Source organism: Lepidochelys olivacea (genome assembly GCF_965140295.1).
Source record: "Lepidochelys olivacea isolate rLepOli2 genome assembly, chromosome: 11".
In the NCBI taxonomy this organism is placed as follows: Eukaryota; Metazoa; Chordata; order Testudines; family Cheloniidae; genus Lepidochelys; species Lepidochelys olivacea.
Window position 1 is genome coordinate 8697765 of NC_140421.1, and position 14040 is coordinate 8711804.

The window sequence follows — 14040 nt, forward strand, 5'->3', positions numbered from 1 at the left end:
GGGAACTACAGGCCAGTCAGCCTCACCTCAGTCCCTGGAAAAATCATGGAGCAGGTCCTCAAAGAATCAATCCTGAAGCACTTGCATGAGAGGAAAATGATCAGGAACAGCCAGCATGGATTCACCAAGGGAAGGTCATGCCTGACTAATCTAATCGCCTTTTATGATGAGATTACTGGTTCTGTGGATGAAGGGAAAGCAGTGGATGTATTGTTTCTTGACTTTAGCAAAGCTTTTGACACGGTCTCCCATAGTATTCTTGTCAGCAAGTTAAGGAAGTATGGGCTGGATGAATGCACTATAAGGTGGGTAGAAAGCTGGCTAGATTGTCGGGCTCAACGGGTAGTGATCAATGGCTCCATGTCTAGTTGGCAGCCGGTATCAAGTGGAGTGCCCCAAGGGTCGGTCCTGGGGCCGGTTTTATTCAATATCTTCATAAATGATCTGGAGGATGGTGTGGATTGCACTCTCAGCAAATTTGCGGATGATACTAAACTGGGAGGAGTGGTAGATACGCTGGAGGGTAGGGATAGGATACAGAAGGACCTAGACCAATTGGAAGATTGGGCCAAAAGGAATCTGATGAGGTTCAATAAGGATAAGTGCAGGGTCCTGCACTTAGGACGGAAGAACCCAATGCACAGCTACAGACTAGGGACCGAATGGCTAGGCAGCAGTTCTGCGGAAAAGGACCTAGGGGTGACAGTGGACGAGAAGCTGGATATGAGTCAGCAGTGTGCCCTTGTTGCCAAGAAGGCCAATGGCATTTTGGGATGTATAAGTAGGGGCATAGCGAGCAGATCGAGGGACGTGATCGTTCCCCTCTATTCGACATTGGTGAGGCCTCATCTGGAGTACTGTGTCCAGTTTTGGGCCCCACACTTCAAGAAGGATGTGGGTAAATTGGAGAGAGTCCAGCGAAGGGCAACAAAAATGATTAGGGGACTGGAACACATGAGTTATGAGGAGAGGCTGAGAGAGCTGGGATTGTTTAGCCTGCAGAAGAGAAGAATGAGGGGGGATTTGATAGCTGCTTTCAACTACCTGAAAGGGGGTTCCAAAGAGGATGGCTCTAAACTGTTCTCAATGGTAGCAGATGACAGAACGAGGAGTAATGGTCTCAAGTTGCAGTGGGGGAGGTTTCGATTGGATATTAGGAAAAACTTTTTCACTAAGAGGGTGGTGAAACACTGGAATGAGTTACCTAGGGAGTTGGTAGAATCTCCTTCCTTAGAGGTTTTTAAGGTCAGGCTTGACAAAGCCCTGGCTGGGATGATTTAACTGGGAATTGGTCCTGCTTTGAGCAGGGGGTTGGACTAGATGACCTTCTGGGGTCCCTTCCAACCCTGATATTCTATGATTCTATGACTGAGCAATGTTGTTTCCTGACCTTTAAATTTTGCATTTCTTTTTTTCCCCCAAGGTGGGGGAAGAGCTGTCCGTGAGAGTTTACATTTTTTAAGTTAGTATTTACTAAGCTCTTTGGTGTGTGGGATAAGTCTTACTCTCTCTGTATTCACAGCACTTAGTATAATGAGGCCCTGGCCTCTGTTGGGGCCTCTAAGCACTACACATGGCACATCATAACTTTGTAATTAATCAAGTTGTTGCACTGCATTATTATATGGGTGTTTTGAAATCAACACCTCCATGAGGTGAAAGGGCTGTGGGGTAGGGGGATGGACAGGAAAAGGTTCAGAAAAGGGCAACAGTAATGATTAGGGGTATGGAACAGCTTCCATGTGAAGAGAGATTAATAAGATTGGATCTTTTCAGCTTGGAAAAGAGGGGGTGTGATAGAGATCTATAAAATTATGACTGGTGTGGAGAAAGTAAATAAGGAAGTGTTATTTACTCCTTCTTATAGCACAAGAACTGGGGGTCACCAAATGAAATTAATAGGCAGCAGGTTTAAAACAAAAGAAAATATTTCTTCACACAACACACAATCTGTGGAACTCTTTGCCAGAGGATGTTGTGAAGGCCAAAACTGTAACAGGGTTAAAAAAAGGAGCTAGATAAGTTTATGGAGGATAAGACCATCAATGGCTATTAGCCAGGGTGGGCAGGGATGGTGTCCCTAGCCTCTTTCGCAGAAGCTGGGAATGGACGACAGGGGATGGATCACTTGATGATTACCTGCTCTGTTTATTCCCTCTGGGGCACCTGGCATGGGCCACTGTTGGAAGACAGGATACTGGGATAAATGGACCTTTGGTCTGACCCAGTATGGGCGTTCTTTTGTTCACAACTTTACTGTTGCTTTTGTTCCATAGGTGCTAGTTTAGGTTCTGAACTAGCAGCCACTGAAATCAGTAGAAAGAGTCCTGTTGATGTCAATGGATGTTGGCTCAGGCTTTGATGCTGGGTGTCAGACTTCACACAGCCACTGAGAACTAACCACAAGCTAAAGTCTGAGATACCACAATCAACCTTGTTGGCGTTAAACACTAAAAAGTTGTTTTTGTCCCTCTTACAGCACTCACAAATGGTTGATCTGTTTCTTCTGAAACTTTGCCACGGAATCCAACTGTAGCATGTGAATGAGCACCCACAGGCTTTATGAGGTGGGAGTAGCGACAGAGTGCTCATGGGGAGGTGTCCTTAGCTGGAACTCATTTTGACCCATCTTCATCTGTCAGAGATGATTATCAGAACCTGCTTGTGGATGTGCGTGTTGAAGGGGTAGTGGGGGATTTATGATGAAACCTGACATGGAGGCCATGTTGATGGCTGAGAACGTTTTTTTCAGGGGGCCTCATTAGGGCTTAGTGGATATATACTTGTTCTAGTATTAAACGTGTTGCAGCATGTACATTAAAGAACTAGAGCTTGTGATGGACAAAAATGTGAAGAGACGAAAACAAATACATAAATATTGTGATAAATAAACTCTGAAGGAATATCTGCACATACACACCTCTCTTCCAATCAAAATTAACCAACTCTTGAAGTCCAAAACTCTCCTTGGACTACTCAGAAGACAGGACAACATAGAATAGTGAATACTGACTGTGCTGAGATATAAATAAAAGAAACCCCACTTATCTCTTCCATGCTGTTTGCAGTCTCTGGAGTAAAAGCTTCTATTTCAGAGCTGTGTCAAGAACCATGAAGCATTACAGCTTGACCAAGCATTGACCTGGCACTAAGCAGACTCATTGCCCCCGGAGACAACTGAGTGGAGAGAGTAAAATAAACTTCTTAAAAACACGGTGTCTCGAAACAGCAGTGACAATTGCCCAACTGCTCCATTTCTTTGGCCTTCTTATTTTTACTTGCATTTATATTCAACATACTTTGACCTCACAGATTCCTGGATTATTTAGATCCTTCCCATGGATATATCTGCAGGGCTAATTATAGCCTCCTGAAGTAATTAGAAGAGGGAAAAGACCTACTTAAGTGTGGGTTCCCAAACTTTCTTTTCTACACATGACATCAAAATCACCCTCTTTTTCCTTCTTTGACTCTGTATCCCAGAATCCTTTGCATTTTGTCCAAACAAAAATCCGGTAAGACCTAATTTTCTTGTTTTTTAAGGTTCTTTGTGCCATCTAAATCATCATTTATACTGAGCATGTATAAATCTAATGCTTTCACATTTATGAATATATCAGAAGATATCACTTCTTACATTTGTACTGAGTGGTTTAATGAATTGCACATGCCTCAGTATTGTATATTCAATAAGTTCAGTTTCAGTAGCTATCAATATTTACATATGCAAGGTTCCAAATTTAGAAATGTGTAGGCCAAGATTTTCAAAATTGGCTTGTGATTTTGGTTGCCCAATTTCAGACACCTTCATCTCTGAAAATCAGGCCCCTTTAAAGTGTCTGAAGTTGGGCATCCAAAATCACTAGGGTTTTTTTGTTTGTTTTTTGTTTTTTCTCAAAAAATGTTGACTGTAATTTTTTTCTAAATTGTAAGTGTATGGATTCAGTAGAAACGTTTGCAACTCTCCTTCCCCCACTCTTGGATATGCACATGCATCTCTCGTTTTCTGTAATGGTGGTGGTTGTATGTCCACATCAGGTGGCAGAGAGGGGCCCTAGTTTGAGAGTTCATAGGTTTTAAGGCAAGAAAGAGACATGATTATACAGGACGTCAGGCTAAATAACACAGGCCATGGAATTGCACCGAGTGATTCCTGCATCGAGCCCAATAACTTGTGGTTGAGCTTGAGCATATGGTTTAGAGAGACATTGTCTTGTTTTAAAGATTCCAAGTGATGAAGAATGGCACCATATCAACTGTTAGTTGGTTCCAATGGATTATAACCTCACTGTTAAAAAATTTTATTTAAAAGTGACATGGATTGTCTAAACAGTATTAAAGACCCTGATGAGATGAGGGGAGAGGAGGACAAGGAAGGGAGAGGGGCAATCATGCAAGGCTGAACTTAGAAGAAGAGGGCAGAGGGATACTAAAGAGGTGGTGAGGTGGAAGGAGAAAATGAAGAATCCTGAACACACAAACCTGTTCCAACTTGCTAGGCATTTCCATAATAGTGTTTGCTTTGAATATGTTTTGAAAATATCACACAAGTCTTGAATAAAAGGACCCATTAAGATGAGACTGGGAGTGAAGGATCTTCCAGCACATTTTCTATTATGTCTCTTCTCTTGTCTTCATGTTCTTATACCAACCTCATTACTATAGTATGTGAGCCCCTTCCAGAAGTGCAGTAAAAGCAGAGTGACTGAAAGAAATTCTTTCTTTCTTCCTTTACTCTCTTTGGCAAAAACTAAGTGAGTTATTAAAAATCAGATTTAATGTATGCATTTTATGTTTGCTGTCCTGTGTCTGTGTTATTGGCGGCAAGGTCAAAGACGTGTGCCTTGCACTAGGAATGGACAGTGGCACTATTTGGAGCAATTCTTAGATCCTGTGGGAGTTCCTTGTCCGTTCTGGGATTGGCCAGCTGGAGATGGTAGAAAGTGTTACTTGTGGATAGAGCTCCCAGAGCGTGTCATTCTCTTTTTTTCCTTTTGTCTTCTATCGCAAGAAGTAAACAAGGTTAAAGGTGTGACCATGCACCAGGGGCTAAGGGTGAATTTACTTACATAAGTGTATCTCTCTGACTCTTATTTGACTTCCAGCTATTTGTTTCTCTGACTTAGCATGTTGCATTGAGGTGGGAGATGCTGAAGGCAGTGTGAGTGACATGTTCCAGGCCAAATCCTCAGCTGGTTGCAGTTTAGCTCAATTTACACCAGCTGAGGACCTGACTGCACATGGTTAAGTGGCAGCAGCAATTTCAGCACGAGCTGGATGTATTTATAAAGAAGTAGCTCCCTATCACTCTCTAGAAAGAGTTAGTTGCTAAAGCATGTACTCTATCCAACTTTAGACTTTAAAATGCTCAGTATTGTCATGGTAATGAAAGGTTTAGTTTTTTATGAATAGGGTGCCAAGTTCTCTGCAATGAAAGGCAACACTGAGAATTTCATATTGCACAAGTCTGAACCCAAGGCGCGGGGGGAGGGATGGACGGAATCATTCTTGACTGCCTTGAGCGATAAAAGGCGATGCATGCCACAGTTCAGCACGTAGCACACAGGAGAAACGAGAAAACAACAGCTAATCCTTGTCAGATCCCACTGCAGAACATCTCACTATCTGGATAATCAGGATAAGTGCTGAAAAGCTTTGAGTGTGATGTCAGATTTATTTCATGATGAGTGGGGAAGATCTCTTGATCCTCAAACACTCCAAGTAAAAGTTACAAAGGGTAGTGTGAGGTACAGGGGAAGAGGAAAAGATGGTTTTTGTTACAGTGCAGTGAACGTTTCCCCCCTGTTTTAAATAGCAACAATATGAAAACTATGTTTGCTTTGGGGAAAAATGCTAGAATGTTTTCAATGCGATCATCCTGTTTGGGTGTTTGTAAATCTTACATAAAGCTCGAGAGGTTTGTGTGCATGGAGTGGCAGGTTTTATTTTATTATTTAATATTTTATTTGCTGAACAATTGTCTACAATAGCAACATAGGCTTACATGGCACTTTATAAGCATGGACCTGATCCCACAAAGGTGTACAATGTATGCACTGAACTTTACACATGAGAAAAATCTGTGACTTCAATGGGATTAGTCATATGCTTAAGTCTTTACAGGATATGGACCAAAGGTAAAAATTCATTTCCCTGCCCTAAAAAGCTTGCAAGTGAAATAGGACTTGAAACAGGACAACAATTCAGGAATGAGAATTTTGAAGGGAGAAATACTTGAAGGGAGTTCGGAGGAGGAGGAGGAGGTAGGTTCTCAGTGGTGATTGTTCCAGGCATAAGGGGCAATAAGATAGAAGGCACAAAGCAAAGGTGATGATATAAGGAAAAGCAAGGGCAGGAGAATTGGGAAAGAAACAGAAGGGGGATAGTGGCAGAAATGAAGGATTTAGGGCCATTTAGGAACTGGGATTTGATTCAGTAAAGGCTTGTCTCCTGCACACTTAAGTGTCTGTGTGGCCCCTGCTGCCAGGCACAGAACGTTTCCTAGTGTACTTTAGTTTGTTCCCATTTCAAAGTGGGGTTGATCAAAGCACACTAAGTAACTGGCAGTGCACAGCAGCAGTGCCCACATGGACACAGTGCATGGCAGGCTAGTGTGAGGTAGATTAACACCACAGCTTGCTGTGATCTAAGTGGTTTGTGTGGACAAGCTCTAAGAGATAGGGAGCCATGTATGCATCTAGAAGACACTATATCTATGTATGTAGCAAATGTGTGTGTGATACAGTATACATTGTTGCTAACTGTGAACACTCTGTTTATAGAAACCAAGTCCTTTTCCATGTCTGTATTTCATTTCCTGCTTAGCTATGCACACATCTGAACCCTAAGCTTGTGCATGAATTTCACTTTTATTGTGTGGTATCAGGCTAACTATGCACATTTCCATTTCATTTGGACGGACTCTTGGCAATATCATGTAATACCCATTTAAGTCTTTTTTTGAAGAGCAAGACTCTAAATCACCAACTATCTTGGTAATACGTGCCATGCTCAGATGCATTAACTTAAAACCACTGTACAAATGACTACTTAAAGGAGCCCAAATAAGCATGCAGGATAAGTTGGTTTGAGGAAATCCTTCCTCTACCTGTGCTATTAAGAAAGGGATTATTTAAATGATTCATTCACAGGGTGGTTTGAAGATGCTTGGCTTCAAGGCATGCAGACAGATGTAAGGTTTATCTTTCACCATGACAACTTGGCATACAGAAGATGTGAGGAACGAGAACCAAGGGGTTCAAAATTCAGTACATAGACATCTAAATAAACATAGTGTTTGAATGAGCACTCCCACCCACCCGCTGAGCTGGTCAAAAGTTATGAAACTTCAGCCTTAGCCCTGCCTGTGTACTCCTATCCGCCTTCCATCATTGAGTTGGAAACGCTGGCTCATTGCAACTCAGAACTTAAATCTGCGGGGTAGAGTACATGTAACAATGCTAAAAATGGAAAATCTTGGACTGTTCTGCAGTGAGTGCTCAGAAAAGTAAGCACTTCATTTCCCCCCTTAAAATGGCTACATATATAACTATGGGCTCAGTCTCTCACACACACACTTCTTACACACAACTCTCATTTAGATCCATAGGAGTTTTACCCGAGTTAGGGCTGTGAATTGGGCCCCAAGTATTTTGGGTGAAACCTCATATTTAAAAAGATCAGTGTGTAGTTTCCTTTGGGAAAGGGCTTAGTGTGCTCATTTGCATCTCAATACCCAGAATGCTTCTTCCATCGCAGTGCTGTTTCAGAGCTGTACTGGTGTCAGTGTTCTGGAGCAGCTGAAAATGTCTTGATATGCATGTGCATGCACAAAGTTCTTTTCCTCTGCAGCAAAAGAAAGGACGCCTGCCTGGAAAGAAGGGACCAGACAGGCTGTCCATATTTCTTCTTAACTGCATGACACAGACATAGATAGTCCCATGCCCACCGAAACAACCTGTGATATCTGCCCAGAGGACAGACGCCAGTACTTGGAAACTTACACTGCTTGAAAAATAGATCACCAGATTCTCATACAAAGAAGCAGCTGTGTGAAATTCTGAATCTCTAACATGATTCTACCTCCCTATCACAAACCATACATGTTGGCTTGGTAATGTGATAAACTGTTGGGGGATGCTGGGGATTTGAAAACCAGACTGTTTTTTGTGTGTGTCTAGTGGGGTAGAAGAGCTGATGGATTTTGTTAATAAAATATTGAATAAAATTATGTTTGTAAGCGAATCAGTTATCAATTAACGTTAAAAATATCGAGGTCAGATGTAAGCAATACATATAGTAGCACTGCATCACAGAATTGGACAAATTCAACATGTAAAAGAGTCTAATGTCACCTATTCCATCCTCTGGCAGTGCAGGGTTGTGCTATACAGTACATTTACTAGTTAACCGAAATGATATATTATTGAAGATTTAGCATATATCTTTTTACAAATTTAGTGCCACAGTTTGATAACACTTCTGATCCAGTACCTTTCAAATAAACATCTAGGTTACATTTCATAGAATGGCTATTGAACTTTTTCAAAGGATAGTTACTGAGGTGAAATTAACATGCAACAGATACGGCAAATCTACTTGCAAATTATGTAAATATTTAGCAAGGGGTAATCTTTCAGTGCCAGGCGTGAAAATTGGGGCACAATTCACAGAAACAGTAACATGGCTTGTATCTCTAATTTTCCAGGCTGAAAACTCAACCAACATTATGGAAGCAATTAAAGGCTTAAAATTCTTTTAAGGGCAGAAAACGTGTAAAATAGTGGATAGCTTTTCAAAGGGACATTTAATGAGATACTGCCGAATAACTAATTAAAGAATATGCTCTGATTAAATTTATGACAGATTGTGTTAGACCAGTATAATTGCTATATAATATTTATAATACAGTGGTACCAGAAGCTCCCAGGCTCCATTGTGCTAGGTGCTGTACAAATACATATGAGAATGTGGTCCCTTCTCTGAAGATTGATATATTAACTATTTTTCTAACCTCGTCTGGTTATGCACCAGGGAAATGCTGAAGGGTCACATTGTGTGAATCTATTAAAAAGATAATCTGAAGCTATGTTGGTTGCTCATATAAAGCATTTATTTCTCTCTAATGTGCGTGCACACAACTCTCATCAGCAGAGAGAGCAGACCTTAAGATTTGGAGCTATATATCTATCCTTCACATAGCTGTTAAATCCTAGTAAACGTAACTGTTTACTAATCATTTGGTATTTCATTACAATTCAATAATCTCTTTCCAGAGACTCCAGTTGTGAATCTGGTGGCCTGGTCATAAAGACGCCAATTCAATGAATATTCATAAATCATGAATATTCATTAAACGCCAGTGATGTTCTTTTGTACACTGCTGTTATGCCAGGTCCCACTGGCACAGCAGATGGCATATGTTGAAGAAGCTCTGCTCTGGTGGGGGGAAAAACCATCACACTCAAACAGGGTGTGTACATTCACAACGATCTCAGCACAGATCAATCCTAATCACAGCACAGGCATTTTGAAGAGGGGGGTCTAGATGGCAAAGTGTCTGACTGTGCAGGCATCCCATATAAGAGACACATGGAATTCTGAATCCAATTGTTGCAACAGTGTAGCAATAAACATTTCTTCTTAGCATTAATACATTAGAACTGATGGAATTCCACTATATCCAGTAATTGCAATTCTTTCTCTCTAGGTACTTATCTCTTCATGGTATCTGAGTATCTCTGAAAGAATGATTTTATCCTCAGGATGATACTGTGAGGTAGGGAGGCATTACTATTCCTGTTTACAGTTGGGAAGCTAACACAGAGAGGGGTGAAGTGACTTGCCTAAGGTCACACAGGAAATCTGTGGCAGAGCTGAGAATCAAACCCAGATCTCCCGAGTCTGTCCAGTGCTGAATGTCTTCGTAGTTTAAAAAAAAAGTGTGCTTTCAAGAGGTGCCTGGTTCACTTGCTTCTCACTCTGCAAAGTTCAAAGGTTACTGGCTCATCTGCCATTCTCACTATAGTTCATAGGAAAGGTGGATATTAATCCTTCCTCTCAAAATCTTCAGGTTACTCTTTGACAAACGGACAGATTTCCCCTGAAGTGCTCCAGTAGTGTCTGCTTCTTTAGTCTTCTAACTTTGTGGCTGAAATGTCTGACTGTAAGCTCCATGCATTTTTATGGTGATCCATACAATACCAATAAAGAAAATTTGCTTAGAACCTTATGTCACAAGGTGTATCGCAATGCAGTATAACCTACTGCTCACTTTGTTAGTGCATTACTGTTCTAACAGATTTGTTCAGGTGAAAGAGTTTCATCCTGAAGCTGTTTTGACCATGTATGGTATAATTGGTCACCTGCATCACCTGGTATTAGACTGAAAGTTCTCTGAACAGGAGGGAAACTGCAGATTTGAGCAAAAGCTTCTGTGAAGACGGGACTGTTAATCAGAAATGTTTTGATAGCAGATATTATAGGATAAGTACTAAGTGAAATTGCATGATGGCGTATGTTGTGAAACGAAGACCAAAAAGAACATAAGCTGCTGGATGCACAGAGACACAGACCCTTGGACTCCACCCAGACTGCTAGTTTGGAAAATTGCGGGTTATGAATTTGAAGGATTGTTGGTTGGCCTCTGAACTAAGGAGGAGCAGGAGTGCAGATGGAATCGAGGAGCTACTGTGATGAGGAAGGGAAGCACTGCCAGGAACTTATAAGATTAGGCTTTCCCTCTGGGAGTAAGAAGGGTTACTGAAAGCTATTGTTATGTTTGTTGTTTTTAATTTCATTAAAATTTAATTTGATTACATGAAAGTTTAGTGGGTTTTTTTTTTCAAATCCAGAAGTCAGAGTTGTAGTCAGTTAGGGTTGGGTTTTTTTGTTTGTTTTCTTTTTTTTAAAGAGATCTGCAGGGCCCTCATAATAGAAGTAGGAAAAATAACCACTATCACCTAATACTTACAGGTCTATGACCTTAGAGAAAGATTAGAGGAGTGAAAAGTGACCCAGAAACACTGCTGTTGAACAAAGTGTGTGTCCAGGAAGGGACAGGTCATGACAACTTCCTATGTGCACAAGCGCTCTCACATGAATGTGTTGCAAAACTTTTGCTTTGTATGAAAAGCCTTATTTGTGATCAACTCTTAAAGAATATTAATAGAAAATGACTAGAAAGGGTTGCTAATGCGGTTGAAAAGAGTTGGTGGTTTAGCAAATAAATTTTTAATAGTAGCCCTGCTCCAGGTATTGCTTTTGTAAATGCTTATTTAAAGGTCTTACAGTCAAATTATTCATCTGGTCTCACACTAGCTTCTAAATTTATGCTTGGAAATTTTGTTCAGGGGCCAAGCTGTACGTCCAGAATTTGCATTTGTGCATGCAAATGTGAGCTTTTTTCACAGGCAATTTTTTAAGCATAAAACTGTAGGCTGCAGCTGAAAATACAGACCTTAATTTGAAGGGGTTACTGACACATAATGATTTTTCTTCCCGACCCCTGCATCTGCAGACAGAGGCAACTTAACTGTACACTCAGATACTTTAGTAAAGTTTACTAGTACATGTTTGTGAGGAGTTGCTTGCACACAATTTTCAAGTCAAAAATGAGACTCTGTTTATTTTGCCAATGTATGTAGTGAAATGCGTGTGCTAAACAGTTTTCTGGACTGCTTGTTATGCAGTTAATCCTTCTAGAAAGATGTCAAAGTATTGATACATAGTGAGGCAAAGGAGTGAAAAATACCACTTCTGACTTCTGCAGAAGAAAAATAAATACCTGAGACTACTGGATGTTGTTTGTCCAAGTATCCGCACACCTTCTTGTCAACTGTCTAAATGGGCCATCTTGATTATCACTACAAAAGTTTTTTTCTTCTGCTGATAATAGCTCATCTTAATTAATTAGCCTCTTACAGTTGGTATGGCTACTTCCACCTTTTCATGTTCTCTATATGTATAATATATCTATCTATCTATCTTCTTACTATATGTTCCATTCTATGCATCCAGTGAAGTGGGCTGTAGCCCATGAAAGCTTATGCTCAAATAAATTGGTTAGTCTCTAAGGTGCCACAAGTCCTCCTGTTCTTGTAGCTGACAGCATGCTTCCCTAGGCAGGTAGACAGACACAGGCAAAATCTGCATGAGCTAGCATGCTAAAAATAGCAAGGTTGTAGGGTAGCACAGTACAACCCCCTGGGGACTCCTTGGGTGTATAGCTGGTGGCTAGCCTATGTCTTAGCTACTCTGGCTACATGGCTATTTTTAGCATGCTAGCTTGAGCAGCACTGGCATATCAGTCTAGCTCTGCTGGGAAGCATGCTTCTAGCTGCCGTGTAGATACAGCCTAAGTATAAAAGTTTTCACAGTTACTGACTCCCTCTATGAAATGCATCCTCTAGAAAACTGAGCTGCTAACATTACTATATGCTGAAGTTTTTGATGCCTTGGAGAAGATACAGGGAAGTTGGACTGAGCCCATGGACTCAAAGGCCAGATTCTGATACTTTTATTCATACTGAATGACACTTTATTTTATCAGTACTCCCAAAACAATCAACAGAACTACTTGTGGAATAAACTACTACTTCAACCTTTTGAAAGGGTGTCAGACTCTAGCCCGAAAGCAATAGTTTCCAGTGAAGAAAATACTGTAAATCAGTCACAAAAGAGCTATCCAGATGCACACTGAGTGTTAGAACTGAAATAGAACTGAAATTTCCTCTTCCTGTTTTACTCATAGTGTGTAGAAGTGACTAAGATACAGTCCTCTTCCTCACTACTCCTAAATCAGAAGGGACCATGTACAGTTATTCTCTTCTTGATACCAAAATTACTAAGAAGATTTTTCATCAAGCATCTGTCATATATATCCCTCAGTGGTCATAATGAATCCTTCCTGGTTAATGTTTGCAACTGGGTTTCCAAAGACATGGAGTGAGACTAGACCCTGTGTAAGCATTAATTTGGAGGACAATTTTTTCTGAAAACCGTCTGCTTTACCATTTAATTTCAGAGGTGTTTTGGGGTTGGATTCTTTCCTTGGAAATGCAGCACAACCAACTGAGATTTAGGGTCCTGTACCTGAGGACAAAAATTGTGCTGAATTAATAACAACAATACTTTATATAGTGCTTTTCATCTTTAGATGTCAAATCGCTTTTTAGGTGAGGTGAGCATCATTATCTCCAGGAAGCTGAGGCACAGAGGGATTAAGACCCAAAAGTGACCTCCAGTACTGAGAACCTCAATTTTGGGTGCCACCCGTGGTCTTTGAGAAGTGTCAAGCACCCATAAGTCCAGCTAAAGGCTGGGATAGTCAAAAGAACCGAAGGGAGCAAGATGTGCAAATCACTGGGATTTGAACACCTAACTCTTTTAGACTCCTTTGAAATTTGCAGCTGAAGTCAAAGAGAGTTGTGGATGCTAACCATCCCTAAAAAGTCAAGATCCTTGCTATCTCAGTTAAAGCATACAACATGAGAGTCTGCTCTTGGGAAACTTCAGCCTAACTACCTTGCCTTGAAGATCGAACAATGAGCTGACAACAAAACTGGAAATAGACTCCAGAGTCTTTGGCCTCTCTGTCCAATGTTCCATGCACTGGATCACGTTGCCTCCATAAAATATTCCATTACAAAATCTTGAAAGAACATTAACTTCTGAGTGGTTCAGTTTCCAACCTTAATTAGTTAGCTAGAAATAAGGGGGCAGGGTTGGTTTCTGACTTCGTACATACCCCACGACCATTTTGCGCATCATGAATTAATGTAGAACACAGAGGTGTTCCATGCACAGAAGCCAATCTTGCTGCAGTAGGAGTTAAGGTGTTGCATTACAGTGTGAGTCATTTGAATTTGGGGACTATGACTCTGTAGCTTTTGGAAGTGGAAATTATTTCTCTGGCTCCAGTAGTGTTGCAGAAATATGCAGAATGATGTGACAGCCTCTTAGAATACAGCTACAGTACACTAAATGCAACAAGGAAAGCAGGCTTTAGGATCCTGAATATGAATCAGTAAATTAAACCAA